We start from the raw sequence: 20,457 nt of genomic DNA on the forward strand, positions 1-20,457 counted from the left end.
CCTTTGAACTTGCCACACGTGAAGTCAGTTCAGACACTGCCAGCCAGAGTCAGGTCATTCCCCTCATCAGGCTTTTGCAGAAGAAGCTGGAGACATTGAAGGAGGAGCTAAAACAGAGCGATTCCGCTAGGCATGTGGGACTTGTGGATGGAGCCCTTAATTCGCTTAACCAGGATTCACGGGTGGTCAATCTGTTGAAATCAGAGCACTACATTTTGGCCACCGTGCTCGATCCTAGATTTAAAACCTACGTTGGATCTCTCTTTCCAGCAGACACAAGTCTGCAGAGGTTCAAAGACCTGCTGGTGAGAAAATTGTCAAGTCAAGCAGAACGTGACCCGTCAACAGCTCCTCCTTCACATTCTCCCGCAACTGGGGGTGCGAGGAAAAGGCTAAGAATTCCGAGCCCACCCGCTGGCGGTGATGCAGGGCAGTCTGGAGCGAGTGCTGACATCTGGTCCGGACTGAAGGACCTGCCAACGATTACTGACATGTCGTCTACTGTCACTGCATATGATTCTCTCACCATTGAAAGAATGGTGGAGGATTATATGAGTGACCGCATCCAAGAGGCACGTCAGACAGTCCGTACGTATACTGGCAGGAAAAAGAGGCAATTTGGAGGCCCTTGCACAAACTGGCTTTATTTTACTTAAGTTGCCCCCCCTCCAGTGTGTACTCCGAAAGAGTGTTTAGTGCAGCCGCTTACCTTGTCAGCAATCGGCGTACGAGGTTACTTCCAGAAAATGTGGAGAAGATGATGTTCATCAAAATTAATTATAATCAATTCCTCCGTGGAGACATTCACCAGCAATTGCCTCCAGAAAGTACACAGGGACCTGAGATGGTGGATTCCAGTGGGGACGAATTAATAATCTGTGAGGAGGGGGATGTACACAGTGAAAGGGGTGAGGAATCGGACGATGAGGAGGAGGTGGACATCTTGCCTCTGTAGAGCCAGTTTGTGCAAGGAGCGATTGATTGCTTCTTTTTTGGTGTGGGCCCAAACCAACCAGTCATTTCAGTCACAGTTGTGTGGCAGACCCTGTCGCTGAAATGATGGGTTTGTTAAAGTGTGCATGTCCTGTTTATACAACATAAGGGTGGGTGGGAGGGCCCAAGGACAATTCCATCTTGCACCTCTTTTTTCTTTAATTTTTCTTTGCATCATGTGCTGTTTGGGGACTATTTTTTTTGAAGTGCCATCCTGCCTGACACTGCAGTGCCACTCCTAGATGGGCCAGGTGTTTGTGTCGGCCACTTGTGTCGCTTAGCTTAGCCATCCAGCGACCACAGTGCACCTCTTTTTTTCTTTGCATCATGTGCTGTTTGGGGACTATTTTTTAAATCGACCATCCTGTCTGACACTGCAGTGCCACTCCTAGATGGGCCAGGTGTTTGTGTCGGCCACTTGGGTCACTTAGCTTAGTCATCCAACGACCTCGGTGCAAATTTTAGGACTAAAAATAATATTGTGAGGTGTGAGATGTTCAGAATAGACTGGAAATGAGTGGAAATTATGGTTATTGAGGTTAATAATACTATGGGACCAAAATGACCCCCAAATTCTATGATTTAAGCTATTTTTGAGGGTTTTTTGTAAAAAAAACCCGAATCCAAAACACACCCGAATCCGACAAAAAAATTTCAGGGAGGTTTTGCCAAAACGCGTCCAAATCCAAAACACGGCCGCGGAACCGAATCCAAAACCAAAACACAAAACCCGAAAAATGTCCGGTGCACATCACTAAATTTATTACAGTGATTTTGCAGTATAATGCCAGGGATTTTGCCATTTAATTCCAGTGATTTTGCCATTTAATTCCAGTGATTTTGCCATTTAATTCCAGTGATTTGGACGTATAATTCCAGTGATTTTGCCATTTAATTCCAGCGATTTTGCTACTTAATTCCAGTGATTTGGACATGTAATTCCAGTGATTTGGAAGTATAATTCCAGTGGTAATTGTTTGTGTCGCTTGGCTTAGTCATATAGCTACCTCATTGCACCTCTTCGACATCTTTGCATGAGGTGCTGTTTGAGGCCTACATTTTGAAAAGTGCCATCCTGTCTGACACTGCCGTATGAGTCCAGGCCGTATGAGTCCTGGGGTACTGCTGTATTAGTCCTGGGGTACTGCCAATTGCAGAATTTAAAAAAAAAATGACAGGGGCGTGCTGGAGATGCTGTCAGTGGACCGAACAATTGCGGCCCACTCTCGACATTCAGCCACTGCGCGAGACTACTAGATGGACCAGGCAGTTGTGTCGCTTAGCTTAGTCATACAGCAACCTCGTGCACCTTTCTTTCTTCTTAGCATCATGTGCTGCTTGGGGACTATTTTTTTAAAATGTCATCCTGTCTGACACTTCTGTATATGTCCAGTGATTTTGCCATTTAATTCTAGTGATTTGGACGTATAATTCCAGTGATTTAGACGTATAATTCCAGTGATTTTGCCATTTCATTCCAGTGATTTGGACATATAATTCCAGTGATATTGCCATTTAATTCCAGTGATTCTGCCGTATAATTCCAGTAATCCTGCCGTATAATTACAGTGGTACTGGCGTATAATTACAGTGATCCTGCCGTATAAATCCAGTGATCCTGCCGTATAAGTCCAGTGATTCTGCCGTATAATAGTGGTACTGCCGTATAAATCCAGTCCAGTGATACTGCCGTATATATATATATACATATATATACCCTGTTGAAAAGTTTACCTGATTACTGAAGCCATAACAACTATGCTGGTGTTAGACGTGCGTCCGGTATCCACTATTAGTGCAGTGGGACTGCAGTGCCAACCCTAGATGGGCCAGGTGTTTGTGCCGCACACTTGTGTCGCATGGCTTAGTCATACAGCAGCCTCTTTTTCTTCTTTGCATCATGTGCTGTTTGGGGACTAGCTTTTGAATAGTGCCATCTTGTCTGCAACTGCAGTGCCACTCCTAGATGGGCCAGGTGTTTGTGCCGCACAATTGTGTCGCTTAGCTTGGTCGTACAACCACCTCGGTGCAACTTTTAGGCCTAAAAACAATATTGTGAGGTGTGAAGTGTTCTTAATAGACTGGGAATGAGTGGAAATGAATGTTATTGAGGTTAATAATACCGTAGGAGCAAAATTACCCCCAAATTCTGTGATTTTAGTTGTTTTTATGTTTTTATCAAAAATCATCCAGATCCAAACCAAAACCAAAACACGAAAGGGTGGTTTTGGCAAAATAAAGCCAAAACCAAAACACAAAAACATACCTCCCAACTGTCCCGATTTTCGCGGGACAGTCCCGTTTTTTGGGGACTGTCCCGCTGTCCCACCCGCGGGCAACAGTGTCCCGCGGTGGGGGGGTCAGTTGGGAGGCTCTGTCAATCGCTGCTCTGCTTAGCAGAGCAGCGGTGAATAGACGCTGTGCGCATGCGCACAGCGTCTATTCAGTGGAGTCAGAGGGAGAGGGAGCATGCCAGCGGCTCACAGAGCGCTGGGCATGCCCCCTCAGTGACGAAAACGGGGCGTGGCTCGCGATCGCGGGTCCTCCGTGAAGCCACGGCCATTTTTATAGACCACACCCCCTTTTCGGGAGCGCACGCGGCTTCGCCGCGCGAGTGTCCCGCTCCACAAGATAAGAAAGTTGGGAGGTATGCAAAAGTGGAATTAGTTCCAAAACCAAAACACAAAACACGAAAAGTGCCAGACGCACATCTCTAATCTTTAATCGGTATTCACTATTTATGTAGGAAATCACATGGTCCGGAAGATCCCTGGTTGTGTAGGAATATAACCAAAGTCATCATCATACAACAGATGTTTAACCAGATTCATGGTGGCTATGTCATCTTCCCCCTGCATCTCTCAGCCTGCCCCCTTTAATTCTGTGTCTCTTGGCCTGTGCTCCTCTTCCTTCACTCTGTGTCTTTCAGCCTGCAGCCCCCCTCTTTCACTCTGTGTCTCTCAGCCTGCCCCCCATTTACTCAGCGTCTCTCAGCTTGACCCCCCATCACTGTGTCTCAGCCTGCCCCCTTTTAAACTGCGTTCCCCCCTCCTTCATTCTGTCTCTCAGCTTGCATTCCCCCTTCATTCTGTCTCTCAGCCTGTATTCACCCCTCCTTCATTCTGTGCCTCTCAGCCTGTGTTCCCCCCTCCTTAAATCTATGTCTCACAGGCTGCGTTCCCCCCTCCTTCATTCTGTGTCTCCCAGCCTGTGTCCCCCCCCTCCTTTAATCTATGTCTCACAGGCTGCGTTCCCCCCTCCTTCATTCTGTGTCTCCCAGCCTGTGTTTCCTCCCTCCTTTAGCCTGTGTTTCCTCCCTCCTTTAGCCTCCCTCCTTTAGCCCCCTCCTTTAGTCTGTGTCTCCCAGCCTGTGTTTCCTCCCTCCTTTAGCCTGTGTTTCCTCCCTCCTTTAGCCTCCCTCCTTTAGCCCCCTCCTTTAGTCTGTGTCTCCCAGCCTGTGTTTCCTCCCTCCTTTAGCCTGTGTTCCTCCCCACCTTCATTCTGTCCTCCCCTACTTCATTCTGTGTCTCTCAGCTTGCATTCCCCCCTTCATTCTGTGCCTCTTAGCCTGTGTTCCCCCACCCAGTGCCGTAACTTGGCATTTTAGCGCTGTGTGCTAGAAACGTCATTGGCGGACCCCCCCCCCCCATCCCATGCAAGATAGGGGCAGTGCGCGCCGCAGGCACGCAAAAAAAATATAGGGGCGTGGCCCTTCATGGGCCTTTACGGGGAAGGGGCGTGGCCACAAAATAATACCAATTCATACTACGGTGCACAGTAGTCTCCATTATTCAAATTACGCTGCACAGTAGCGCCACTACACCAGGTAGATCCCCTTTTACACATTACGGCAGACAACGTCCCCCTTTTTACACATTACGGCAGACAGTGTCCCCCTTATTACACATTCATCTGCACATTTGGGAGAAATTCCCTTGCATTGACAGTATTACACTATTGTGTGTTTTTTGTCTTCTGTTTTATGCCGATTTGAATATTCTCCCATTCGTCTGTGAGGACATGTTTGGATCTTTTGGACATTGGAGCGCAAAGTGAGATTGTGCCTTTTTTATTGCATTCCATTGTATTATAGGTTGGTGGCCTATTTTGCACCTTCTGTTTGCAGCTCCATACTGCAGCGCCATTAGAGGATTTTTTTTCTTTATACGGCAGACAGTGTCCCCCTTATTACACATTACGGCAGACAGCGTCCCCTTTTTACACAATACGGCAGACAGCGTGCCCTTTTTACACATTACGGCAGACAGCGTCCCCCTTTTTACACATTACGGCAGACAGTCCCACTTTTACACATTACAGCAGTCAGCGTCCCCCTTATCACACATTACGGCAGACAGCATCCCCCTTTTTACACATTACCGCAGACAGTCCCCCTTATTACACATTACGGCAGACAGCGTCCCCCTTTTTACACATTACGGCAGACAGTGTCCCCCTTATTACACATTACAGAAGACAGCGTCCCCCTTATTACACATTACGGCAGACAGTGTCCCCTTTTTACACATTACGGCAGGCAGCGTTCCCTTTTTACACATTACGGCAGGCAGTCCCCCTTTTTACACATTATAGCAGGCAGTGTCCCCCTTATTACACATTACGGCAGACAGCGACCCCCCTTTTTACACATTACGGCAGACAGTGTCCCCCTTTTTACACATTACAGCAGGCAGCGTTCCCTTTTTACACATTACGGCAGACAGTCCCACTTTTTACACATTACAGCAGTCAGCGTCCCCCTTATCACACATTACGGCAGACAGCATCCCCCTTTTTACACATTGCCGCAGACAGTCCCCCTTATTCCACATTACAGCAGGCAGTGTCCCCCTTATTACACATTACGGCAGACAGCGTCCCCCTTTTTACACATTACGGCAGACAGTGTCCCCCTTATTACACATTACAGAAGACAGCGTCCCCCTTATTACACATTACGGCAGACAGTGTCCCCTTTTTACACATTATGGCAGACAGCATCCCCCTTTTTTCACATTACAGCAGGTAGCGTCCCATTTTTACACATTACGGCAGACAGTCCCCCTTTTTACACATTACAGCAGGCAGCGTTCCCTTTTTACACATTACGGCAGACAGTCCCACTTTTTACACATTACAGCAGTCAGCGTCCCCCTTATTCCACATTACGGCAGACAGCATCCCCCTTTTTACACATTACCGCAGACAGTCCCCCTTATTACACATTACAGCAGGCAGTGTCCCCCTTATTACACATTAAGGCAGACAGCGTCCCCCTTTTTACACATTACGGCAGACAGTGTCCCCCTTTTTTCACATTACAGAAGACAGCGTCCCCTTTATTACGCATTACGGCAGACAGTGTCCCCTTTTTACACATTACGGCAGACAGCGTCCCCCTTTTTTCACATTACAGCAGGTAGGCATCCCATTTTTACACATTACGGCAGACAGTCCCTTTTTACACATTACAGCAGGCAGCGTCCCCTTTTTACACATTACGGCAGACAGTCCCACTCTTTACACATTACAGCAGGCAGCGTCCCCCTTTTTACACATTACGGCAGATAGCGTCCCCCACATTACGGCAGACAGCATCCCCCTTATTACACATTACGGCAGATATCGTCCCCCTTATTACACATTAAGGCAGACAGCATCCCCCTTATTACACATTACAAAAGACAGCATACCCATTATTACACATTACGGCAGACAGAGTCCCCCTCTTTACACATTATGGCAGACAGAGTCCCCCTTATTACACATTACGGCAGACAGCATCCCCCTTATTCCTTATTACACATTACGGCAGACAGCACTGCCAGTGCTGCTACTCACAAGTCAAAGGGGATGGAAAACTGCAGCCTGCCCCAGTATGTCCTCCTCCTCTCAAAGATACTATAGCAGGCCAGCTCTCGCAGCGCTGGGCAGGGTGCAGGGAGACCAAGTAAGCCGGGACAGGGAGAGACGTCACCACGTCTCTCACGAGTTGCAGGGGGAGCGATCCGGCAACCAGGACAGAGAGAAGCGGTTGAGTGTGAAGGGAGAGACCCGGGAGCTGGCGGCTGCGCTCCCGAGTCCCCTGCAGAGGCGGCGGCGCAGGCGGGAGACAGGCGCCAGCAGTAATCGGAGACCTGACAGCACGTCGTGCGGGGGGGGGGGGGGAGGAGGAGAGGGAGGTGTGGAGCTCAGGGTCCGTTCAGAGAGGCAGAGCTGGACTCGATTGAATGCTGCCAGTGTGGCTGCGGCCGTGCGGGGGTGGGGGCGGAGGGGGGTGTGCTGTCGATGGTGCGCCTTCAGTGCTTGTGCGCTGTGGGCAAGGCACCATCGGCACACACCTAGTTGCGGCACTGGCCCCACCTCCTTCATTCTGTGTCTCTCAGCCTGTGTCCCCCCCCCTTTATTCTATGTCTTTCAGGCTGCGTTTCTCCCTCCTTCATTCTGTGTCTCCCAGCCTGTGTCCCCCCTCCTTTATTCTGAGTCTCCAGCCTGTGTCCCCCCTCCTTTATTCTGTGTCTCTCAGCCTGTGTTCATCCCCTCCTTCATTCTGTGTTTCGCAGCCTGCGTTCCCCCCTCCTTCACTGTGTCTTTCAGCCTGCATTTCCTCCCTCCTTCATTCTGTGTCTCTCAGCCTGCGCCCCCCCCCCCCTCTTTATTCTATGTATCTCAGGCTGCGTTTCCCCCTCCTTTATTCTGTGTCTCCCAGCCTGTGTGTCCCCCCTCCTTTATTCTGTGTCTCTCAGCCTGTGTTCATCCCCTCCTTCATTCTGTGCTTCTCAGCCTGCATTCCCCCTCCTTCACTGTGTCTATCAGCCTGCATTTCCCCTTTTCTTCATTCTGTGTCTCCCAGCCTGTGTTCCCCACCTCCTTCATTCTGTCTCTCAGCCTGTGTTCCCCCCTTCATTCTGTGTCTCTCAGCCTGCCCCCCCCCCTTATTCTGTGTCTCTCAGCCAGCATTACCCCCCTCCTTCATTCTGTGTCTCTCAGCCTGCGCCCTCCCCCCCTCCTTCATTCTGTGTCTGAGCGAGGGGGGGGGGGGGCGCGGTGGGGATGCGCATTGCTATCACTATGGGGCATACACACGGAGAGATCCGTGCTTAATTACTAAGTAATCTAGTCAGCGCTTTCCGTTGGGGGGGGGGGGGGGGGTCATGCTCCGCCAAAGGGTGTGTCTAGATCCACCTATAAGGGGACTTATTTCCACTCAGGGGTGTGTCCTGATGAAAACTATAGTACTAAAACCAGCCAAAAACAAAAAGAGTAATAATATAGGTACACTAGAGTAATAATAGGTGCACTAAATATTACGGTAGTGTGTACTGTACACTGGTGAGAGAGACGGACGAACAGAAAACCTAAAGTATATACTCTGGTGTGTGATTTTATATATATATATATATATATATATATATATAGCACCATAATGCATTACATTATATACACAGCCAGAGCGTAAGTAGACATTTTGGTGCCCTGTACCAGAAATAGAAATGGTGCCCCCCGCCCAAACGTAAAATATGGCCTGCGCGCCCCAAAAAATAAGGGCATGGTTTCATGGGAAAGTGGTATGACCACATAATTCACATTACATACCTGTACAGTAGTGTACATTTGTCACATTACATCACACAGCAGTACCCCTTATACACATTACGCGTGACAGCCCCTTATATACACCATACGCCAGGTAGCCTCTTACGCACATCACGCCAGGTAGCCTCTTACACACATTACCCCAGGTAGTGTCCCTTATACACACTACGCCAGGTGGAGCCTCTATGCCTGAGAGAGAGTGTGTGTGTGTGTGTGTCACACCATGATAGACAGCAGCGCTTTAGCAAGACCCACAGCTCCATGTCTCACCCGCCTCTGCAAGCAGCTCTGGGACCCGCTGCTCCATGTCCCCCCATATTACCACAGTAACACATTACATTACATTTTACACAGCCCCCCACCCCCCATATTACACACACATTACATTACACCACCCCATATTACACACACGTTACATTACACACACACCCATATTACACTTAGTGGCACATTACACTACACCCCCCCATATTACACGCAGTAGCACATTACATTACATTACACCCCTCCATATTACACACAGTGGCACATTACACTACACCCCCACCCCATATTACACACAGCAGCACATTACACTACCCCCCCCCCCCGCCCATATTACACTCAGTGGCACATTACACTACCCCCCCATATTACACGCAGTAGCACATTACATTACACCCCTCCATATTACACACAGTGGCACATTACACTACACCCCCCCATATTATACACAGCAGCACAGTACACTACCCCTCCCCCCATATTACATTCAGTGGCACATTACACTACCCCCCCATAATACACTCAGTGGCACATTACACCCCCCCATATTACACACAGCAGCACATTACACTACCCCCCCCCTCATATTACACACAGCAGCACATTACACTACACCCCATATTACACTTAGTGGCACATTACACTACCCCCCATATTACACGCAGTAGCACATTACATTACACCCCCCCATATTACACACAGCAGCACATTACACTACCCCCCCCATATTACACACAGCAGCACATTACACTACCCCCCCATATTACACTCAGTGGCACATTACACTACCCCCCCCCCCATATTACACGCAGTAGCACATTACATTACATTACACCCCTCCATATTACACACAGTGGCACATTACACTACAGCCCCCCCCCCCATATTACACACAGCAGCACATTACACTACCCCCCCAAACCCCCATATTACACTCAGTGCACATTACACTACCCCCCCATATTACACTCAGTGGCACATTACATTACCCCCCCCATATTACACACATCAGCACATTATACTACCCCTCCTCCCCATATTACACACAGCAGCACATTACACTACCCCCCCCTCCATATTACACTCAGTGGCACATTACATTACACCCCCCCCCACATTACAGCAGTAGCACATTACATTACACCCCCCCCCCCCATATTACACACAGCAGCACATTACACTACCCCCCCATATTACACTCAGTGGCACATTACACTACCCCACCTCCCATATTACACTCAGTGGCACATTACATTACACCCCCCCATATTACACACAGCAGCACATTATACTACCCCTCCCCCCCATATTACACACAGCAGGCACATTACACTACCCCCCCTCCATATTACACTCAGTGGCACATTACATTACACCCCCCCCCCCCATATTACACACAGCAGCACATTACACTACCCCCCCATATTACACTCAGTGGCACATTACACTACCCCCCCTCCCATATTACACTCAGTGGCACATTACATTACACCCCCCATATTACACACAGCAGCACATTACACTACCCCCCCATATTACACACAGCAGCACATTACACTACCCCCCCCTCCATATTACACTCAGTGGCACATTACACTCCCCCCCCCATATTACACACAGTAGCACATTACATTACATTACGCCCCTCCATATTACACACAGTGGCACATTACACTACACCCCCCCATATTACACACAGCAGCACATTACACTACCCCCACCCCCCATATTACACTCAGTGACACATTACACTCCCCCCCCCATATTACACTCAGTGGCACATTACATTACACCCCCCCATATTACACACAGCAGCACATTACACTACCCCCACCCCCCATATTACACTCAGTGACACATTACACTTCCCCCCCATATTACACTCAGTGACACATTACATTACACCCCCCCCCATATTACAGCAGTAGCACATTACATTACACCCCCCCATATTACAGCAGTAGCACATTACATTACACCCCCCCCCATATTACAGCAGTAGCACATTACATTACCCCCCCCCCCCATATTACACACAGCAGCACATTACACTACCCCCCCCATATTACACTCAGTGGCACATTACACTACCCCCCCTCCCATATTACACTCAGTGGCACATTACATTACACCCCCCCATATTACACACAGCAGCACATTATACTACCCCTCCCCCCCATATTACACACAGCAGGCACATTACACTACCCCCCCTCCATATTACACTCAGTGGCACATTACATTACACCCCCCCCCCCATATTACACACAGCAGCACATTACACTACCCCCCCATATTACACTCAGTGGCACATTACACTACCCCCCCCCTCCCATATTACACTCAGTGGCACATTACATTACACCCCCCATATTACACACAGCAGCACATTACACTACCCCCCCATATTACACACAGCAGCACATTACACTACCCCCCCTCCATATTACACTCAGTGGCACATTACACTCCCCCCCCATATTACACACAGTAGCACATTACATTACATTACACCCCTCCATATTACACACAGTGGCACATTACACTACACCCCCACCCCATATTACACACAGTCATTACATTACACCCCCCATATTACACACAGCAGCACATTACACTACCCCCCCCTCATATTACACACAGCAGTACATTACACTACCCCCCCCATATTACACTTAGTGGCACATTACACTACCCCCCCATATTACACGCAGTAGCACATTACATTACACCCCCCCATATTACACACAGCAGTACATTACACTACCCCCCCCATATTACACACAGCAGCACATTACACTACCCCCCCCCCCATATTACACACAGCAGCACATTACACTACCTCCCCCCCATATTACACTCAGTGGCACATTACACTACCCCCCCCCCCCATATTACACTCAGTAGCACATTACATTACATTACACCCCTCCATATTACACACAGTGGCACATTACACTACAGCCCCCCCCCCCCATATTACACACAGCAGCACATTACACTACCCCCCCAACCCCCATATTACACTCAGTGCACATTACACTACCCCCCCCATATTACACTCAGTGGCACATTACATTACACCCCCACATATTACACACATCAGCACATTATACTACCCCTCCCCCCCATATTACACACAGCAGCACATTACACTACCCCCCCCCTCCATATTACACTCAGTGCACATTACATTACACCCCCCCATACTACAGCAGTAGCACATTACATTACACCCCCCCATATTACAGCAGTGGCACATTACATTACACCCCCCCCATATTACACACAGCAGCACATTACACTGCCCCCCCATATTACACTCAGTGGCACATTACACTACCCCCCCTCCCATATTACACTCAGTGGCACATTACATTACACCCCCCCATATTACACACAGCAGCACATTATACTACCCCTCCCCCCATATTACACACAGCAGCACATTACACTACCCCCCTCCATATTACACTCAGTGGCACATTACATTACACCCCCCCCCCCCCATATTGCACACAGCAGCACATTATACTACCCCTCCCCCCCATATTACACACAGCAGGCACATTACACTACCCCCCCCCTCCATATTACACTCAGTGGCACATTACACTACCCCCCCCCTCCCATATTACACTCAGTGGCACATTACATTACACCCCCCATATTACACACAGCAGCACATTACACTACCCCCCCATATTACACACAGCAGCACATTACACTACCCCCCCCTCCATATTACACTCAGTGGCACATTACACTCCCCCCCCATATTACACACAGTAGCACATTACATTACATTACACCCCTCCATATTACACACAGTGGCACATTACACTACACCCCCCCATATTACACACAGCAGCACATTACACTACCCCCACCCCCCATATTACACTCAGTGACACATTACACTTCCCCCCCATATTACACTCAGTGGTACATTACATTACACCCCCCATATTACACACAGCAGCACATTACACTACCCCCCCCCCTCATATTACACACAGCAGTACATTACACTACCCCCCATATTACACGCAGTAGCACATTACATTACACCCCCCCATATTACACACAGCAGCACATTACACTACCCCCCCCATATTACACACAGCAGCACATTACACTACCCCCCCCATATTACACACAGCAGCTCATTACACTACCTCCCCCCCCCCATATTACACTCAGTGGCACATTACACTACCCCCCCCCCATATTACACGCAGTAGCACATTACATTACATTACACCCCTCCATATTACACACAGTGGCACATTACACTACAGCCCCCCCCCCCCCCATATTACACACAGCAGCACATTACACTACCCCCCCCAACCCCCATATTACACTCAGTGCACATTACACTACCCCCCCCATATTACACTCAGTGGCACATTACATTACACCCCCACATATTACACACATCAGCACATTATACTACCCCTCCCCCCCATATTACACACAGCAGCACATTACACTACCCCCCCCCTCCATATTACACTCAGTGGCACATTACATTACACCCCCCCATACTACAGCAGTAGCACATTACATTACACCCCCCCATATTACAGCAGTGGCACATTACATTACACCCCCCCCCCCCATATTACACACAGCAGCACATTACACTGCCCCCCCATATTACACTCAGTGGCACATTACACTACCCCCCCCTCCCATATTACACTCAGTGGCACATTACATTACACCCCCCCATATTACACACAGCAGCACATTATACTACCCCTCCCCCCATATTACACACAGCAGCACATTACACTACCCCCCTCCATATTACACTCAGTGGCACATTACATTACACCCCCCCCCATATTACACACAGCAGCACACTACACTACCCCCCCATATTACACTCAGTGGCACATTACACTACCCCCCTCCCATATTACACTCAGTGGCACATTACATTACACCCCCCATATTACACACAGCAGCACATTACACTACCCCCCCCCATATTACACACAGCAGCACATTACACTACCCCCCCCTCCATATTACACTCAGTGGCACATTACACTCCCCCCCATATTACACGCAGTAGCACATTACATTACATTACACCCCTCCATATTACACACAGTGGCACATTACACTACACCCCCCCATATTACACACAGCAGCACATTACACTACCCCCACCCCCCATATTACACTCAGTGACACATTACACTACCCCCCCCCCCCCCCATATTACACTCAGTGGCACATTACATTACACCCCCCCCATATTACACACAGCAGCACATTACACTACCCCCCCCCTCATATTACACACAGCAGTACATTACACTACCCCCCCATATTACACTTAGTGGCACATTACACTACCCCCCATATTACACGCAGTAGCACATTACATTACACCCCCCCATATTACACACAGCAGCACATTACACTACCCCCCATATTACACACAGCAGCACATTACACTACCCCCCCCCCCATATTACACTCAGTGGCACATTACACTACCCCTCCCCCATATTACACGCAGTAGCACATTACATTACATTACACCCCTCCATATTACACACAGTGGCACATTACACTACAGCCCCCCCCCATATTACACACAGCAGCACATTACACTACCCCCCCAACCCCCATATTACACTCAGTGGCACATTACACTACCCCCCCATATTACACTCAGTGGCACATTACATTACACCCCCACATATTACACACATCAGCACATTATACTACCCCTCCCCCCCATATTACACACAGCAGCACATTACACTACCCCCCCCCCCTCCATATTACACTCAGTGGCACATTACATTACACCCCCCCCCCATACTACAGCAGTAGCACATTACATATTACACCCCCCCATATTACAGCAGTGGCACATTACATTACACCCCCCCCCCATATTACACACAGCAGCACATTACACTGCCCCCCCATATTACACTCAGTGGCACATTACACTACCCCCCCTCCCATATTACACTCAGTGGCACATTACATTACACCCCCCCCATATTACACACAGCAGCACATTATACTACCCCTCCCCCCCATATTACACACAGCAGCACATTACACTACCCCCCCTCCATATTACACTCAGTGGCACATTACATTACACCCCCCCCCATATTGCACACAGCAGCACATTACACTACCCCCCCATATTACACTCAGTGGCACATTACACTACCCCCCTCCCATATTACACTCAGTGGCACATTACATTACACCCCCCATATTACACACAGCAGCACATTACACTACCCCCCCATATTACACACAGCAGCACATTACACTACCCCCCCTCCATATTACACTCAGTGGCACATTACACCCCCCCCCCATATTACACGCAGTAGCACATTACATTACATTACACCCCTCCATATTACACACAGTGGCACATTACACTACACCCCCCCATATTACACACAGCAGCACATTACACTACCCCCACCCCCCATATTACACTCAGTGACACATTACACTACCCCCCCCCATATTACACTCAGTGGCACATTACATTACACCCCACCATATGACACACAGCAGCACATTACACTACCCCCCCCCATATTACACGCAGTAGCACATTACATTACATTGCACCCCACCATATTACACACAGTGGCACATTACACTACACCCCCCATATTACACACAGCAGCACATTACACTACCCCCCCCCCACCCATATTACACTCAGTGGCACATTACATTACACCCCCCCATATTACACACAGTAGCACATTACATTACACCCCCCCCATATTACAGCAGTAGCACATTACATTACACCCCCCCCCCATATTACAGCAGTAGCACATTACACTACACCCCCCCCCCCCCCCATGTTACACACAGCAGCACATTACATTACTACCCCCCAAATAACCCCCAGCAGACACAGTACACACCCGGTTTGTTGCTCCCTGAGTTCCTCCTGTGAAGAGCAGGGAGTGTGTGTGTGGGGAGGTAGCACAGGGCAGACACAACCAGGAGCAGGAAGGCTGGGCTGTGTCGCTCACGCTGCCTACTGTACTGTTAGTGTGGTGGGCGGGGCCAGCCACCGGGGTGCAGAGCCCTGGCCGCCGGGTCATGTGCTCCCCTGTACACTACAGGTGGCTGCTGTGGTCAGTTTTCACATCCTGCTGCAGACTCTAACAGTCTGCAGTGCACAGAGCTCTCACAGAACAGTCTGCCTCTCCCCTGCTGGCCCTGCCCCCCGCATTTCCGGACTTGCGCATGCGCAGTCTGAATTTACGGGGATGGAGACTTTGAAAACCGGGAGGGCAGACAAGGTATGCTGGGCAGCAAAAATTGGGAGCCTCCCGCTGAATGCGGGAGGGTAGGCAAGCCTGGAATAATAGCTCAGCATATGTAACTCCTAGAGTAGGAGTAAGTTGCTTAATTTTACTTTAAAAGTGAACACCTGAACAATTCACAGTGATACATTTGTCTGTCTGTCTCAGATGTTTTCACTGAAGATACATTACATAGGTTCTGACTCCTTAACAAAATAAGCAGAGAAGACTCTTTCAGAACATTTGAATGACTCATTACTGTTAACTGTGTTATGTCCTTACTGGAAATGGCGAATAGTAGCTGCATAGCATGCAGTCAATGGTGCAGAAATATACATAAGCAGAACTCTTGTGCAAACAAAAAAGAGTATAGGAATCAAAGAAATTGTAACAACATGGCTGTTTGTTTACGTAGGGAGAACCTACGTCACATTTATAAACACATTAGGACTATAGTAAAGTGAGGTCATAGCCCCTAGCAAGCTTTTGCTGTTTGAGGTGAACACAATTCTTTGCAAAATCCCCAAATTATGCTTCACATAATTAAGTATACAGATAAAATATCATACATCTGCAGCTACTGAGTAACTCGAGAAATGGCAGCTATTCAGAAGACTGAAGCGTATTGCAAAAGAAAGCAATGTATAAAAATAAAGTAGTTTTTCGCTTTGAATTCCTGAACTTAAACCTTCAAACCATGCCAAGTTTTGCCAAGTTAAACATATTTTCTTTTAATCTTAGCAGATATATTACAGTAGCTGGAAGACATGCATATTGGTTTATTGTATGATGACCAATGAAGATTAAATTGTCAAAAATTGTCAAAAAAATATTAAAATTAGTGGACTTGTAACTTCAGTTTTACATTTGAATGTTTCTTAGTTTTGGTAATTTCATTTTTGGCAGAGGTACATGAAAATAATTGAATGTGTTTGTCAAAACTTTATTTAAACTTGCATTCCTGATAATTTGTTCCATTTTCACTGACCTGCCTCTTCCCCTTAGTGGTGCTCTGAGAACTGCAAGCTAAGCAGCTTTAACAGCATGCTGTCATAAGTAGACTGAATGTAGACACTGACATAATGGGCCTAATTCAGACCTGATCGCTAGCAAGCAATTTTTGCACAGCTGCGATCAAATAGTCAGCGCCTACAGGGGGAGTGTATTTTAGCTTGTGCAAGTGTGCGAACGCATGTGTAGCAGAGCTGTACAAACAGACCTTGTGCAATCTCTGCGTAACCCAGGACTTACTCAGCCGCTGCGATCACATCAGCCTGTCTGGGACCGGAATTGACGTCAGGAACCCTCCCTGCAAACGCATGGACACGCCTGCGTTTTTCTAGACACTCCCTGAAAACGGTCAGTTGACACCCACAAAGCCTTCTTCCTGTCACTCTCCTTGCGACCGCCCGTGCGAATGGTTCCATTTCACAAACCCATCGCTGAGCGGCGCTCCGCTTTGTACCCGTGCGATGCACATGCGCATTGCGGTGCATACGCATGCGCAGTTTGGACCTGATCGCTTGCTGTGCGAAAACGCAGCCTAGTGATCAGGTCTGAATTACCCCAATTTCCAAAGTGTCAGAATGTCATTGTGAATGCCAAAAGCCATATGTTGACAGTCAATTTTATGGTTAGTATTAGATTAGAGGGGTGTGGTATGACTTGCCAACAGCTATCATTTGGTGAGAGTATGTCGGCAAACCCAGCATGTCAACAGTGGCCATGTCAACATGCATCATGTCTATCCAGATTATATGTCGACATGATAATCTGGCGACAAACCGTCCCTGATGGTCTAGTGGTCTCTTACCTTCACCCGGTGGCAGCAGCGGCTCCTGCGTCCTATCCCGTGTCCTGACTGTGCTATGATAGTTACTACCAGGGTGGACCTGTGATGCTCTTGCTTTCTGGTGAGTATTTTACTCCCTAATCCATATCCCTAACCCTCCCCCTAGTGCCTAACCTTCACCTCCCCGCTTAGACGTTGACAGGCTCACAATATTGACAATTCACATGGCGACATTTCAGATGTCAACATTGTGACCCTGGCGACAGTTTGAGGATGTCGACCTGGTGCCTGTCAACAGTTTGAACTATATTAACATTCTAATGTTGACAATGTGGTGTTGACATTATGCTGAACACAGGGAAATAGAGCAAAATATTTGTTCTATGTGGTGCACAAAATAAAGAGTCAATAAAATATAACTTTTATTATTTACTATTAATAACAAATATTGTTAAAACCTGTAATATAAAATAAAGAAAAAGAAAGTGTGTATCATAGGAAATAAATGTGATATAAAATAACTGCGTACTGGATGTCCGTACAGTCAGGGCCGGTGCAAGGTTTCCCAGCACCCTAGGTAAACCATCTGTCTACTGACCTCCCCCTTCACTGCACCTTCCCCTCCACACACACACACCAATACCAACTTTCCAGTCCCCCAGGTGTAAAGTCTAAATGGCTTAAAAAGTAAATGGCTTCCTAGAAGTTCCACAGCCATTGTCATCCTCCTAGGTTAGGGAGGGGAGAGTGGGTCCGCCCCCTCAGGGCCCGCTGCCTAATTGAAGTGCAGGATCTGTGATTATATATACAGTATATATATATATATATATATATATATAATCTACACACACCATAGGTGCGGCACTCAACATAATAAACACAGTAGACAGATTACAAGGTAACCTGAGGATAGTGGTAAAGCGCTGAAACGTTGTTGTACTCTGTCTATTGTGTTTATTACCCTGAGTGCCATACTGTTGAAGTATATGTAATTGTGACTGTGTGGGCACCAGGGGCTATTCTTTCTATTATTGAAGTGCCGGACCTTTGGAACTAATATATAAATATATATAAATATATAACAATGCAAATAGAGCTGCGCATTCCAGTCCACCTTAAACTTAGTATCAATCCATAATTAGCAGTCTGTGTCCGTTTATTATGGGGTATTCAAAGATGTTTGCTGCCGCTTCCTCCGCCTTAGGACCAGAACCACTGAATCCAATGTACATGCAAGTAAAAGAAGAATGGAGGGCGCAGGTGTGAGTAAAATATTACAATTCCATTTATTGAACAATAAAGCTCACATACATCTTAGCTTCCGAAGATCAGCATAATCAACCGTTTGGCAGCAAAAGCCTCAGGGTCACTCCATCCCGTGTTGATCCAAAACGGCACACCGCAAGAGCCGCCAGGCACAGCCCGTCAATCGCACCGGGACCAGACTTGGTGACGTTCACACGTCTATCGCTCCACAAACCACGCCCGGGCGTCTATAGCACGACATCAACTTAGTGTCTGCAAGTTTCAGTTCTGGGTCACTTTGGACGATATGCCAAAGATTTTTTGATATCTGATTGATTCCCTTACTAGCAGCATTGTACTGACCAACCCAGGGGATAATAGGGCATGCTTGAGTTGTTACAGACTGTTTCTCTAATAGGTCTGCTCTATCCAAATTGAGAGCCCTACTCTTTGCTTGTTCCAATGAATCAATGTGATACCTTCTCTCAATAAATTTTATCATCATCTGATTCATTTGGGTCTCAGCCAAAATGGGGTCAGACGTAATACGTCTGACACGTACAAACTGTGAATACAACAAACCTTGTTTGAGAGGTACTGGATGAAAGCTAGCATAATGTAAAAGGTTATTCCGATCAGTCAACTTTGAGAATATAGATGTTTGAATATATCCTGCCTCCAAGGTGATTTTGACATCAAGATAGTTGATACAAATATCCTCTATGATGTATGTCAATTTCACCGGATGGGTTTGCCTATTATGTTGGTCAAGTATACCCATCAACTCCTGTCGGGATCCTTTCCAAAAAAGGAGCAAATCGTCGATATAGCGACAATAAAATATGATTTTATCGGCTATATCAGGATTGTCAAAAAAAAATTGTTGCTCTACTTCAAACATAAAAATATTCTGCACACAGAATTGGACATTCGGACCCTTAAACTCAGCATGTCCTTGTAAATATTGTTCTACAGAGGCTAAACCCATTTGATGTGGGATAATTGTATATAAACTTTGCACATCGATGCTACAAAGTAATACATCCTTGTCTAATTTTGGCAGCTGTTGTAATTTCTTAAGTAATGAAGTTGTGTCCAGAAGAAATCTATCATGTGTCTGAATACATGGTTGAAAAAGGGAGTCCAGAAAAAGTGCTGTAGGTTGGAACAAAGATTGTCTGGCTGAAATTATGGGGCGTCCAGGGGGGTTAACCATGGATTTATGAATCTACACTATAC

General features: G+C 47.5%; 1 long non-coding RNA gene across 1 annotated transcript in view; it reads left to right on the plus strand.

Moving 5' to 3' along the window:
• The window catches only part of LOC134929365 (uncharacterized), a 59,116-nt gene that overhangs the window by 16,283 nt on the left and 22,376 nt on the right, over nt 1-20,457 (plus strand). The window lies entirely within an intron of this gene.

The sequence above is a fragment of the Pseudophryne corroboree genome, chromosome 5, assembly GCF_028390025.1.
Source record: "Pseudophryne corroboree isolate aPseCor3 chromosome 5, aPseCor3.hap2, whole genome shotgun sequence".
Lineage (NCBI taxonomy): Eukaryota > Metazoa > Chordata > Amphibia > Anura > Myobatrachidae > Pseudophryne > Pseudophryne corroboree.